This window comes from Schistocerca cancellata, chromosome 7 (genome assembly GCF_023864275.1).
Source record: "Schistocerca cancellata isolate TAMUIC-IGC-003103 chromosome 7, iqSchCanc2.1, whole genome shotgun sequence".
In the NCBI taxonomy this organism is placed as follows: Eukaryota; Metazoa; Arthropoda; class Insecta; order Orthoptera; family Acrididae; genus Schistocerca; species Schistocerca cancellata.
In genome coordinates, this window is record NC_064632.1 from 225516450 (window position 1) to 225530187 (window position 13738).

General features: G+C 44.2%; 1 protein-coding gene and 1 non-coding gene across 3 annotated transcripts in view; one reads left to right on the top strand and one right to left on the bottom strand.

The window, feature by feature from the left end:
• Positions 1–13738, bottom strand: part of LOC126091895 (RNA-binding protein fusilli-like) — a 1039987-nt gene that overhangs the window by 367524 nt on the left and 658725 nt on the right. The window lies entirely within an intron of this gene.
• Trnas-cga (transfer RNA serine (anticodon CGA)) lies at positions 1717–1791 on the top strand. The gene has a single exon. It is a non-coding gene; the product is annotated as a tRNA-Ser (tRNA).

The following is a 13738-nucleotide window of genomic DNA, read 5'->3' on the forward strand; positions in this document are numbered from 1 at the left end:
CGACGACTGGCCGTAGGCGGACTACTGCAGACGCGCCTGCCCCCCCCCCCCCCCCTCATATGGCACGCCCTCGCGGGGGCGGGGCCGGTGCGCTCTAGCATGGCACTGACAGCGGGTCGCATGTTACCGCTATCAGGCTCCACGTGGTAGTCAATAAAAACCAACATGCTCACTAGTGTAAACCCTGACACGCTCTCAACACTTGAAATATCTGCTTTAAAACCACGTTTCAGTTTTTAGATTATGCTAGCACGTTACAGTGAATATCAGTATTGTCGAAATAGAATTTTTACCAATCCAAACTGCCTATTTATCATACACACAGTTTCTAAGTTATATAGGTACTAATAAGACTGAGACGAACTGTTCATTTCATAAATGTCTACATTCGAGTAAGCACAAGTTCCCTTTCTCCGGCATCGTATACGGGATTTCCTTAGTTTATTTTCACTGCCTCCTTGACGCGCACGTAAATATGGGTCCTTTTGTTTCAATTTATCTACACAAGTCAAGCATAGATGTGAGAATTTTACTGTTGGCGGAAAATAGGGTGGGTTTACCATCTTTCTGGACGCCGCCATTCGGACAGGTTCGATGCGGACCACCTCCGGTATATGTTATCACCTAAAGCTTTCGCGCTATACGGCTCCTAATACCATGGAGATTATCCCCAGTCGTATAATGTCCTTTCACCATGTCCGCCCTCCTATACATGGTGTTCCAAGAGCTACCTGTTATCAGCACACTTATTTTCAACATACTTCCAGTAACACATTTCGAACGCTTTAATTCTTTTCCGCTTTTCTCACATTCGATGACTGGCGTATATGTGACGCTGTGCTTCAGACGTACTTTCTCAGTAATTTCTTCCTATAATTAAGGCCTATTCTGCGGGGTACAGACTTCTTTTAGCGAGTAACACTCTCTTCGCCTTTGGTAGTCTTCTTAATATAACCCACTTGCTTCTTTATGCGTTCTCTATCTTCATCTTCATTTCGTTTACTGCGTGGTCTTCCGTTCTGATGTTAAGTTTATCACTAGTTTCATTTCTGCAGCTCCTAATCTCTTATCTCTCTTTGGTTTACTCTCAATCTCTGTTCTATGTCCATTAGAATATTCATCCCATTCTATAGGTCCTGTAATTGCCCAGTTTAACTGAGGATAGCAATGACATGACAGGATCTTAGCGTTGATAACATAGGCCTTGAATTTTAATCCCTGCTCTGTACCTTTGTTTTAGTACTGTCATTGTTTCTTCGAATAGAGGTTGAACAGTGCGCGAGGCAGACTTCAATCCTTGCTTTATGCCCTCTTTAATCCCAGTATTTCTACCGTGCTTTTCTGTTGTGTTTAGTCCCCTCTCGGTTCTTCTTTGTTCCTGAATAAACTGTGCATCAATCATCTTTCTCTATAACTTATACCTATTTTGCTACATCGACAATTCCTATGAAAAGATGTTTTTTTTTTTTTTTTTGACGTCCTGCCTCCTTAATGAAGCGCAACCTCACAAATGACTACAGCGCAACTGCTTTTTCTAAACGAGTCTCGAGCTCCGGACCTTTGCCTTTCGCGGGCAAGTGCTCTACCAACTGAGCTACCCAAGCACGACTAACGCTCCGTCCTCACAGCCTTATTTCTGCCAGTACCTCGTCTCCTGCCTTCCAAACTTCACAGAAGCTCTTCTGCCAACCTGCTGTGAGGCCGCGTCGTGAGTCGTGCTTGGGTAGCTCAGTTGGTAGAGCATTTGCCCGCGAAAGGCAAAGGTCCCGAGTTCGAGTCTCGGTCCGGCACACAGTTTTAATCTGCCAGGAAGTTTCGTATCAGCGCACACTCCGCTGCAGAGTGAAAATCTCATTCTGCTTTTTCTAAAGCCATACTGATCGTCATCTAACTGTACCATTCTAACATATCCTGAACTTTTCGTTCTATGCTTCTGTTCCGCAACTTTAATGTATGACTTGTTAATGCGACTGTGTGTTAGTTACCGCATCTATCGGTCTTTGCTATCGCTGAGACTGTGTGCGTATTATTTCTCCGAAACTCCGACGCCTTTCTCCAGTCTCACTGATTTTACACATTAACTCGAATAACCGTTTTGTTGTCACATTATGTTATCAATGAACTGTGACCAGCCTGACTAAGCGGAAGCCTGTATTTCCGATCGCGCATCACAATTTATCCCAAAGTTTGAACCCGCAACGGACAGTATTCGTTCTGCTGGCTTTGCCAATGCCGCAGCAATACGCAATATGGAGTGTGGAATTAACGGGGGTAATTCAGTAGCAAGTTGAAGCTAGACATTTCGGGTGACTCAACCTGTAGGGCGCTGTCCGCGACACACAGTTGTGGGCGTTTTGAGTCCCCATCTCTCTCAGTTTTAATTGCTTACAGACATTTTAAACTTTGAGAAGTACCCATCTAACAAGGGGAGGCCGCCAATTGTGAAATTCAGATTCGATTCATACTGCGCATAATAAAAGCTCATGGCCAGAGGTGTAATGTGGCAAAGCACCAAGATGCACTTCTCAGCCGTTGTCGAGAAAATCGACACTTAAAAGAAACCGTTGCGGCGAAATACTCTCTACGATTAATAATTTTCTACAGCGTCGTGGTGCAGCGGTAAGCGCTCGGGTTCGTAATCCGAAGGTCGCCGGATCGAATCTCGCGCCATGCCACCTTTTTTTTAAGTATTTGTTTTTTGTAATTCAAATGTGTATATCCCCGGCAATCAGTTGCAACAATTATGCATATAATAAGTTGTTGAAAGTCGTTTGTCGTGGAAAAACTGGCAACTTCGAACATCATTATGTTTTCCGCAAACAAAGTTGTATTTCACAAATGTTATTAATTGTCTTCATAATGTTAACCACGTATAGTTAACGTAAGACGTAGAAACGATATTCCGAAACGAATACGTATAGCGTAAGTCAAACGTTCGAATTAGAATAGAGACCCCACGAACACAAAGTTGCTGTGGCGGGTATGAAATATAAAGTCCGTTACTCGCTCGTTACATTTGAAGGACAGATGTTGAATGGGCCGAAACGAGCCGCCGCATAACAGCGTAGTTGCCTGCTAACTTCGAAAGAAGGTAGATGCGGTCCCTAGCTTTGGTACACCCTGTCAAACAAACGGAAAAATGGAGGCGGTACAATTGAGAGCGATCCGCCTTCACCAACACGCATAAGCAATTCATTAATAGTATATATATATATATATATATATATATATATGAATTACAAAAAACTAATAGTAAAAAAATTTGATGGCGCGAGATTCGATCCGGCGACCTTCGGATTATGAACCCGAGCGCTTACCGCTGCGCCACGACGCTGTAGAACATTACTAAACGTAGAGAGTATTTCACCTCAACGGTTTCCTTTAACTGTCGATTTTCTCGACAATGGCTGAGAAGTGCATCTTGGTGCTTTGCCACATTACACCTCTGGCCATCAGCTTTTATTATGCGCAGTATGAATCGAATCTGAATTTCACAATTGGCGACCTCCCCTTGTAAGAATCATAGAGACAGCTTTTCAAAAAATGTTGGGAATCCGAGCACTTAAGCTGATGGAGTGCGATGCATAGTCTTGATCACACTGAACCAGCTGTCCACCCTGTGGGCCCTACCGAAATAGGACACCACAGCAGGTCTGCTGGCAGCGCTCACGTGTCGTCGTACGACAGCCAGAAGAGACGGCAGAGGAATGCCATCAGTCTCCGTTCAGCAGAAGAGATAGTAGATTTGTGTGCAAGTTCCAAATAAGAAGACAATGCAAAAAACAACCAGTTCTGGGTGCATCCCTTCATTGCTGACGGCGACATAAACGAGTTATTTTATACGCTCTATAATGTTTTAAGAAATTACAGTACTAAATTTTCCACTTTCGTGAGAATGTCAGTACGTTGATTTGACGAGTTAGTTTAGATATTCAGAGATTATCTGACGAAAAAGGTCACTGTTCTAAAGAAAGTTGACTCACAAGAGGAAAAGATTTTCGTGACCTGTCTAATCGGTAAGTAATTACTTGTTGTCTGCAGTGACAATTACCGTTTTAGTTGCAACTTAAGTAGGCCTATACATAGAAGTGATTTGTTAGTTTATATTTGAAGAGTTGGTTGTTATAAACTGAAACTGACTTTACGAATGCTTTAGACAAATATTGAACGTGATTGTAACGTAGACGGGCTTATTCTTCTAACTTGGCTTCTCTTACGAAGTTACTAATTCCGTACACTTTTTTCCAGTTAGCGTTTTGAGCAGTTCTGAGATAGTGTGTCCCAAGTAGCTGATCTCATCTGAATATCGTAGTTAAAAGATTCGGTGTCATAAGTATCTGTAGCGCTCACGTGGGCGAAAATAACTAGGTACGGGTGAGCGGAAGGTATTGTTTGGCAGGTCTGTTGGAGCGGCCGTAAATCGCCGTGTGCTCCCGTGGCAGCGCCGCCAGCGGCCACTCTCAGGTAGGTGCCAGGTGCAGGAGGCTCCACGCGCGTCCCATGCCCCTGTCGCCTCGCCTCTGCCGTGGCGTCCCAGTGCGCCATATTTGACACTTGTGCTGTCATTGTTGATCACCGTCCAAATAACAAAAATTTCAGTCGCTGTTAACTCAGTGCATGTCTTGAGGCACACTGACAGAGAAGACTTGGGAGCGGAGACGACGACGACAAGGAAGTATGAATAGAGTTATTTTTCGGCATAGCAAGTACGAGGTGTGTGAGAAAAGTAATGAGACTGCCAACACTGCGAGCTATTTGGCAACGCTCTGTTGTTCTATTCGTGTACACCGGTGAGTTCATCCCTTCCAGATGCTCAGTCCGAGTTTCAGCTTCGTAGAGCCCTGACGTGATTTTTGAGAGCGCCATCAGTCAAGAAGTCTTATTGTTGTGTCTTACGAAAATGGAATAGAGGAATTTAGAGCAAAGTTATGACATCAAGTTTTGTCTTAATCTTGGCGAATCGTCGTGTGTGACCATTGAAAAGTTGAAACATTCCGTATCAAGAGCAAATGTTTTTCGTTGGCACAAAGCATTTTTATGAAGGCCGAGAACAGCTGAAGGTGGACCTCGCTTAAGAAGAACTTCAATTTCGAAAACGTCGAACATGTGCATGCTGTTGTGAGATCATATCGACGTTTAACAGTAACGATGATGGGTGACATGTCACGGCCCATGCGACACAGCCACTTCCATCACGGAATGTTTGACCTCAGAAGGCATTCCTGTTGTTCCAAAGCTACCTATTAATCTGGTAGGAGTCCTTCAGACTTTTTTTCCATTTTCCCAAATTGAAGGACGATAGGTGTGGCCGAGCGGTTCTAGGCGCTTCAGTCTGGAACCGAGCGACCGCTACGGTCGCAGGTTCGAATCCTGCCTCGGGCATGGATGTGTGTGATGTCCTTCGGTTAGTTAGGTTTAAGTAGTTCTAAGTTCTAGGGGACTGATGACGTCAGATGCTAAGTCCAATAGCGCTCAGAGCCATTTGAACCATTTGAACCCAAATGGAAAAATGCGTTAAAGGGCCGTCATTTAGGGACTCTGGAGAAAATTCGAAAGAATATGACTGACACATTAAACGGCCATACCAGCTGAAGCCCTTCAGCGCTGCTGCCAAGATAGGGAACGACTCCACCGTTGAATAGCTACCGAAGCTAATTACTTTGAAAGGGACAATACTGTTTTTTGAAAAAATAAAACAAAAAGTTTGGTATATAAAAAATAAATGTCTCATAACTTCTCTCACACAGCTGGTATGCTTGGTTTGGTAGATAATGTCGGTAACACTGTGCAGGTGTGCCCGTACTACCAAGTTCTCAACAGTAAGTCGCGTCTTCGTCTACATGCTTACTCGGAAAGTATGAGAAAGCTTCTGCACGGGCTTACGAGTCGTTTTATCGTTCCATATCGTACCTTGTATCCACTGTCAATCAGCGGATTATGTCTTCTGGAGTACTGATGTAGAGGCAGCTTTTTTTTGCTATGTAGTATAGTCAGTGACCTCACTGTTCTTTGTCTAATCCGAAGTCTTCGCCTACCACTGTAATAAAAATATTCCTATATATATATATATATATATATATATATATATATATATATATATATGAAGGTGGTATCTGTTCTTTCGGGCATGTCATGTTCATATATATAGTTAAGGCTCACCGGCCATGTGACCATCTTCTGTGCGGATACACTAACAGTGCCCGAAGTCTTACGGGAATCGGCAAAAAGCCGCGAGTAACGAGCATAATGGGGCAGGGGCACTATGAATATAGTGCGGGACAGTAAGTTAGGAATGTGGGTCTCACGGGAGGCGTGCCAGAGGTAAGTCCCTGCAGTCGCACTATCCTCTGTGTCCTTGGTGGCCCAGATGGACAGAGCGTCTGTCATGTAAGCATGAGATCCCGGGTTCGAGTCCCTGTCGGGGCACGCATTTTCAACTGTCCCCGTTGACTTATTTCAACGCCTGTATACAGCTAGGGGTATTCATTTCATTGTAATATCAATATATTCCTTTACTATAAACTGCTTAATCGTACTGCACGCCTCCAGCGCTCAGCAACACCCACATTTCGTCTGTATGAAGGAAGCTTCTCGCCAGCAGTAGTCAAATAGCAGAACGTGAAGCGGACAGGTCCCTCCGAGCGCAGTAGTAGTTGCGGGGCAGCGATGGCCACCTGTCGCTGGCGCATGCTAATGGGATGATGCTAATAACGGCTGCTGAGGACTTCTGGGCAGCGGTGCGTGGCACCTGCGCTCTCACCTCCGCCACACGCACATTCCCAATTAACAGGCGGCGTCACGCGCCGCCACACCGCACCGCGCTCTGATTTCAATCTGCGCCGGACACCTGCGTTTCCATTACCAGCAAGCACGCTAATCAACTACGCTGCTGCGAAAAAAGGGCTGCAAAAAGACGAAGGTACTATGAGAAAAGCATTAGACTTTTTATGCACAGAGAAGAGACGGGGAGGAACGGTTAAAAATGGAGATTAATGATGAAGATTACCATCATCATCATCATCATCATCATCATCATCATCATCATCATCATCATCATCATCCATAGGCAGAACCCTCAGAAATGTTACTCTGCTTCTCACGAGCACTCCACTACACTTACTGGTGTAAGGTTGTTCGTCCTATCACTTCTCCATTTTACTGACGAGTGTATGTCGCGCGCTTCCTTAACGGGTATTTCCTTCCGTAACAAGTCTGCATATTACAATGTGTATGGAATCCAGAAAAGCCTTATTTCATACATCTGTCTTTGAGGTGTTCTTCCTTCGACTCCAAAGAAGACTCCTGATACGCTACAAGTGTACCGTGTTTACTGAAGGATTGCCAACCATTATGAGTCAGCACTAAAGACTGCAAGACGGTGCGACTGTTGCGAAATGCTGATAACATCCTTTTTCGTAGGGGCTTGTCCGTGGAGGTGACTCCGAGGAAGACAGAAGCATGTCATCGGGAAAAAACACTATCAACCGAAGATTCACTCGCTACAGTTTTTCACTTCATTGTAGGAGATGACTTCAACCTACGTTCCGATACTCTGAATTAATATGTCATGCATCAAATTTCGTGCGAGCTACACTGAAGACAAGTTTGCTAGAGATCAATTCGGGTCACTGGGCAGGTCAAGCCGTCAACTATGAATTTCTTACAATCACAAATCACTAGTTCTTGCTTTGCGAACGAAACCTCATACAATTTGACTGGTAACAATACACACACACACACACACACACACACACACACACACACACATCCACCACATACAAACGGCCATGCCATGTAAGGTGACATCGGCTTATGAAGCATCCTTCTACAGTTGCATAACCAATGCGGCGACATCGCAAATAGCATTCTTTCTTATTGCTACAAGTTTATGGAATGTGGAACAATCATAAAAACCTATACTCCGATTAAAATTACTTGATAGTTGACGTCTATCACTTGCCGCTACAGTGTTGCCACATCGGCACGTGATACGTAGAAACACGGTAGGTCACTTCACAAATACTATTAATGTGTAACGCGGAAAAATGTTGGAAACGGTTCGCCGCGAGGTACAACGGAAATACGAGATGCTTTGTCGACAGCCATAAAGTGGCCAATAACTGAACTGCGGCAGACGACGCGTTTTGTGGACCTTAATTTAAAACTCATGTCCTAACCTGACCACAACCTTGTGCGAAGTATCACAGAAAACGGCGGTCAATAGTCATCGGCAGAACTAAAATAACGATACCTTTGTTCTCGGCCATAAAACCCCTACGAACCAACTGAAGACAAAAAAATTTCAGTTTCAGCGCTAAAAAATAAACTGTAATCTCTAGCTATCGTTCACTGGTGATCTGAAACTATTCTCACACTGGTTACACGAACTGCCGCGTTACGGACCGACGAGCAGTTCTGGTTGGCAATTGGTTGCAGATTATACACAATACAGGAAAATTCTAAACAAAAAATAGATGATGGGAAGACGAATAGCAAAAAAAAGTCAGTACACTACTGAAAACGATACGCAAAGTATTAGAAGAAAAAACATTTAAAGAAATTAACTGAATAAAAATGACGGAAGTCTTAATTAGATATGGAAATTTAAAAAAATGTTAGCTTTATTTGATGAGATTCGAAACCTACGACCTCCTTCACGACAGGTCTATACGGTAACCGCTGTGCTATGCCACTATGTTGCAAAGAACTGTTTACATTTGTGCCTCTGGTGCCCGAGCAGCTTTCAAATATTTGATTTCATGTAATGTCGTGCGAAGCTTATCTCATGCAAGCCGATCACTGTGATTATAATTGCGACGCTGAATCGCGTCTTGTGCGGAAGCATCTAATAGTGTTTAACTGCGCTGAGTGTGATACGTATGTGTATCATTAGCATCATGGTGTGTGTGTGTGGGTGGGGGGGGCGGCTGCCTTTGGTGTTATCATCTGTCACGAAATACTGAATAAAAGAGCCAGACCCAGAATTCGAGATCCAAACATCACGAAAGCCGGGAAAGGTGAAGTGACCAATTGTTGTGGCAGTTTGGCAACGGCGAACGGTTCGGACATAACGTTGTGCGCTTTGAGTGGCGCAAAACGGCTCCAATGCATGAAGTGTCAACTATCAAGTAATTTTAATCGGACTACAGTTGTACAGCTCATTGGCGGAGCGTTCCAAATGACCTCTGCAAAGGATCTGCAGTAATGTAACGACGTGTGAGGGTAAATATTGCAAAGGGAGACCAAGGTATGTGTACAGGACGTAGGTTCAAATGGCTGTAGGTTGCGAGAGTTACGTAGAGATGAGACTTGTACAGCACAGAGTGACATGGAGAGCATCAAACCAGTATTTGGACGGTACGCCACACCAGACACGCGCTGGCTGCACTGCTATATGCTAGACTACGTCGGTAATGACTTTTTTTTCCAGCTACTCCCATCAGCCGCCTCGCCGATGGTCTTGTGAGAGCGCGCGTACCTTAGAGGATGTGGACCCCAGGCCACCATGTCCACGTGGCCGTGACCTTGCGAGGCCGTCCGGCAGCTCCAACGGTCGCCGCCGCCTATTCTCATGCAGATGGCCCTGACGTGCGACTGCCATACCAACGGCTGCAGTTCCCCAGAAATGTGCGCTGATTGCTGTTCCTTCTACATCTATTTATCACCTTGCTCAGCCGCCCCCTCCACCCCAATGTCACACTATTCATTATTTTCTTAATGTAGAGCCAGTACAACAGACGACGACAACTTGTCGCCAAAACAGAATAGCTTACAGCCAGCAGAAAACTCCATTCGTTTGGCTTATGTACCTCCGCAGCTTAACAAAGCTCATCACCCCTAAATCGGATGACAGGCCACGCGCACAAATTCCATTATGCTTTATCTCGCAATTCGTAACATTTCTCCATGGATTCTCACTCGGATTTCCGCCTGTATCCCACGCAGAACCCATGCAGGATGGATCTCTACTGAACTGTATGAATCTAAGTGTACTCAATCAAAATTTTTTGTTGAATCTTGTGCAGGCTTGTTACTTCCCTTTACCAATAACTCATGAAAACTCATTTTCTTCACAGTTCGTCGGGCACAGCGGTCTGTGCCAAGATATAAGATATGTTGGAAATATTCATCAAAGAACACAGTGTAGGATCACCATGAATTTCGTCTTCATTCATATAACATACTGAAGTTATTAAATTTATCCTTATGTCTGCCTCTTTCTTGTCTGACCACTGGACTGTCGCTTATCGTCTGTACGCTATTGTAGAATGACATAAAACATAGCCGCCGCCATGGAGACTAAGTCCGATTCGCTCACTTCAGGCGATAAATGGCCACCCCTCCACATGCCAAGCCCAACCAGCTGGGCATTGTATGTTTCAACATCGGAGAAAGGTTTGCGACACTGAAGGCCGTTCTACATTACCAAGTGCTTCCTACACTAACAACGCCTTACGAGCCTCTCATTTGACGATTCTGTCCCTCCTCAGACGTGCATGAGCGAAACTATTCTTCACAAATTCAGTTTCCTCGTCTACGGAACAACTATTAAAGATCATATGCTTCAGTACACTGAGCTAGAACTCAAACGACAACACACTGGTTGCTGCTATAATGGGGGCTAAATTCTGCGAGGATTCCAAATTAGTGAGTCACGTGCACTGAGTTTTCTGGTACATTATTACAGAGAAATTAATACTTAAAAATAATTACTTTGTGGCTTCACCTGTCAACGTAGTTTTTGTCCATTCGTGGCCATTCAGAATGAAACCCACCAAGAACCCTATGTAAGCATTAGGATATCAGTATTAAAAAAGCCACACCTTCGAAGTCGAAAATGTATCTGGAACTATGGACTAACAACAGCACACCAATTTAGAGATGGCTTTATTTCAGAGGTAATAGAACTTGCTACAGAACATTCACCACATCCAGTAACTGAGGCAGAAAAAGAATCGTCAACTGATGACGTAATGTTATTTCGCAGTGTATATATTATGGTCTGGATCAGAACTATATCTGAGTACCTCTTTAAATAGTGACGACAGTGCAGTGAACCACTACTGACGACAGTATTCTCGTAATCATAGACGTAGAATGTTATTCCTTAAGTGAGGAATTACCCTACGACTCAGTACACAATTACAAACAGCCAAAATAGCCATTAGCGCCTGTTTTGTTTATTAGGATGTTCTATCGCAACAAGTATCGCAGTGTTCTGACCCACGGCGAACTTAGTAAACACAAGTACCTAAATGAATCTCATTATGTCACGAATGCCTATTACAGTTTAGTTATTCTAACCTAGCTCGGAGATGAGTCACAGTATACCGCAAACAAAACAGTTGCACTATGCTTTTGTTGATGCTCCTGTCTTAATAGCATTTGGAAGCCGTAAACCTAATTTTGTCAAAACTATTGTAAAAACGCAGATATATTAAAGTCTAAAAGAAATAGTGTTGTTTACTAATGAATGTTTCCTCTTCAAGTTTTACAAGGAATAATTACTTCATGGAACTACTGAGCATCGAATGGTGATGGCCACCATGTACCACACGGAGATGACAAAAGGTCTCGGGATAGCGATATGTAAACATACAGATAGCAGTAGTATCGCGTACACAAGGTATAAAATGACAGCGCATTGGTGGAACAATCATTTGCATTCAGATGATTCAAATGGAAGTTGACCCACGTGATTATGGTCGCACGACGGGTATTAATAGATTTTGAATGCGGAATGGTAGTTGGAGCTATTCGCATGGGATATTTCTACGATGTCGCCTGCACCCCGTCTCCTGGGCTCGCGAGACCATGTCGACTGGACTCATCGCGACTGGAAAACCGTGGCCTTATCAGTTGAGTCTCTATTTCAGTTGGTAGGAACTGATGGCAGGGTTCGACGGTGGCACAGGCACCACGAAGCCATAGACAACAGAAGTTGTCAACAAGGCACTGAGCAAGGTGGTGGTGGTGGTGGTGGTTCCATAATGGTATGGGCTGTCTTTACATGGAACGGACTGTGTCCTCTGGTGCAGCTGAAGCGATCACCGACTGGAAATGGTTACGTTCGGCTACCGGGAGACCTCTTGCAGCCATCAACGGACTTTATGTTCCCGAACAACAATGGAATTTTTATGGATTACAATGCGCCATGTAACCGCTCCACAATTGCTCGCAATTGGTACGAAGAACATTCTGGACAGTTGGAATTAATTATTTGGTCGTCCAGATCAGCCGACACAAATCCCACGAACATTTAGAGGACGCAATCGAGAGGTCAATTCGTGCACAACATGTGTAATTGCCTCTGTGCAGCGTAGGCACTCTTGAGAATGGCATCACAGCCCACTCAAATTAGGTAAACCACTAGATCGTGAAGTAGAAACGAACCTCTCAATCTAACAGGATTCCTCCGTGGTCAATAATGCTGCGAATATGAGGTGTTCTAGAAGAGATCATGATACCGTAACATCACGCCCACCATATCTTCACGTGATTATCTTCCTCCCTCCAAGCAACTAACGCCCAGAATTGCTAGTCACTCCGAATCGGGATTTATCTGCTAAATTCATACTGGCTCACTGTCGTCATTCAGATGCGTGACGTACAGTCCGAAATTGCATTCCAGCAAGGTACTGAATGGGAGTCATTGAATAAACCGCACAGATTTGTGGAAATACCATCCGACAAGTTGTCATTCTGAAATGGTTCTACATTCTCATTTTCGTCAGCTGTACAACGCATCAATCGTCTCTGCCTTCTCTACTCTTAGATAGCACGACGAATATGCATCGCTGTTCCATACTCCAGCGTTGCTTTCAGTCAAGGAACGAATGTTACTTCCGTTGCACTTGCCAAAGTGGTGTAGTTGTGTGTCTCATCAGCGTACTGTCTTCCTCGATCGTCAGACTCATTCTAACACTACTCCAAAACTGGTCTTCACTGTAAATATCTAGAGTTTAGTACAGCTGAGATATTCTGCTGCAGAAAATTGAATCTGTCGGTACATCTCGTCTGCTTTGCCCATCAAATCAAAGTAACGGATATAAGCGACTCTTCGCTATGTACTTGAAGTACGTGCACGAACAAGGTTTATCACATTCGTTCCAGGCGCAAACACACAACTAGCATCTTCCAACTTGACGTCACGCTACGCAACGAAGCAACCGGCCACAACAACTTTCCCGTATATAGAAGCAAAGTAAATTTTAATGGTGTGCTGTCGTGTGGTTCATTTGCCCGCACGACATCTCGAAGACCGACCCAGTCGTAGTCTTCGTGTGCTTCGAGCTATGTAACGCGTCCTCGCTGCTGGATTGGTTGGTTTGATTGTCAAAGGGATCAAACTACATGGTATCGGTCCATTGTTCCACTGAACTAAGTCCATGGGATAAAATTGAAAACAAACTGTACACACCACAGGCGTTCTAGATGGGAGGAAAAAAAAAACACAAAGCTGAACAGGAGCGACAACAGAAAACAAGAAAAGAACAGACATAGAAGAAACAGGCAGAAGAGCTTAAAACAGTACAGCAGATGTCTTGGGCTGGCTGATCACGATGATAAAAAAGGATGAGCCAGACGCTCTGCAACACATTAAAATCTCTAACCTGAAAGTACTAGGGTAGAAAGCACATGAACTAAAACTTAAACCGAAGAATAAAAACCAGCGTCGCGAAGAAAACGTAAAACCAAGGTAGCCGTGGAGGCATCGTCTCCTAAAATCGAAGGAAAG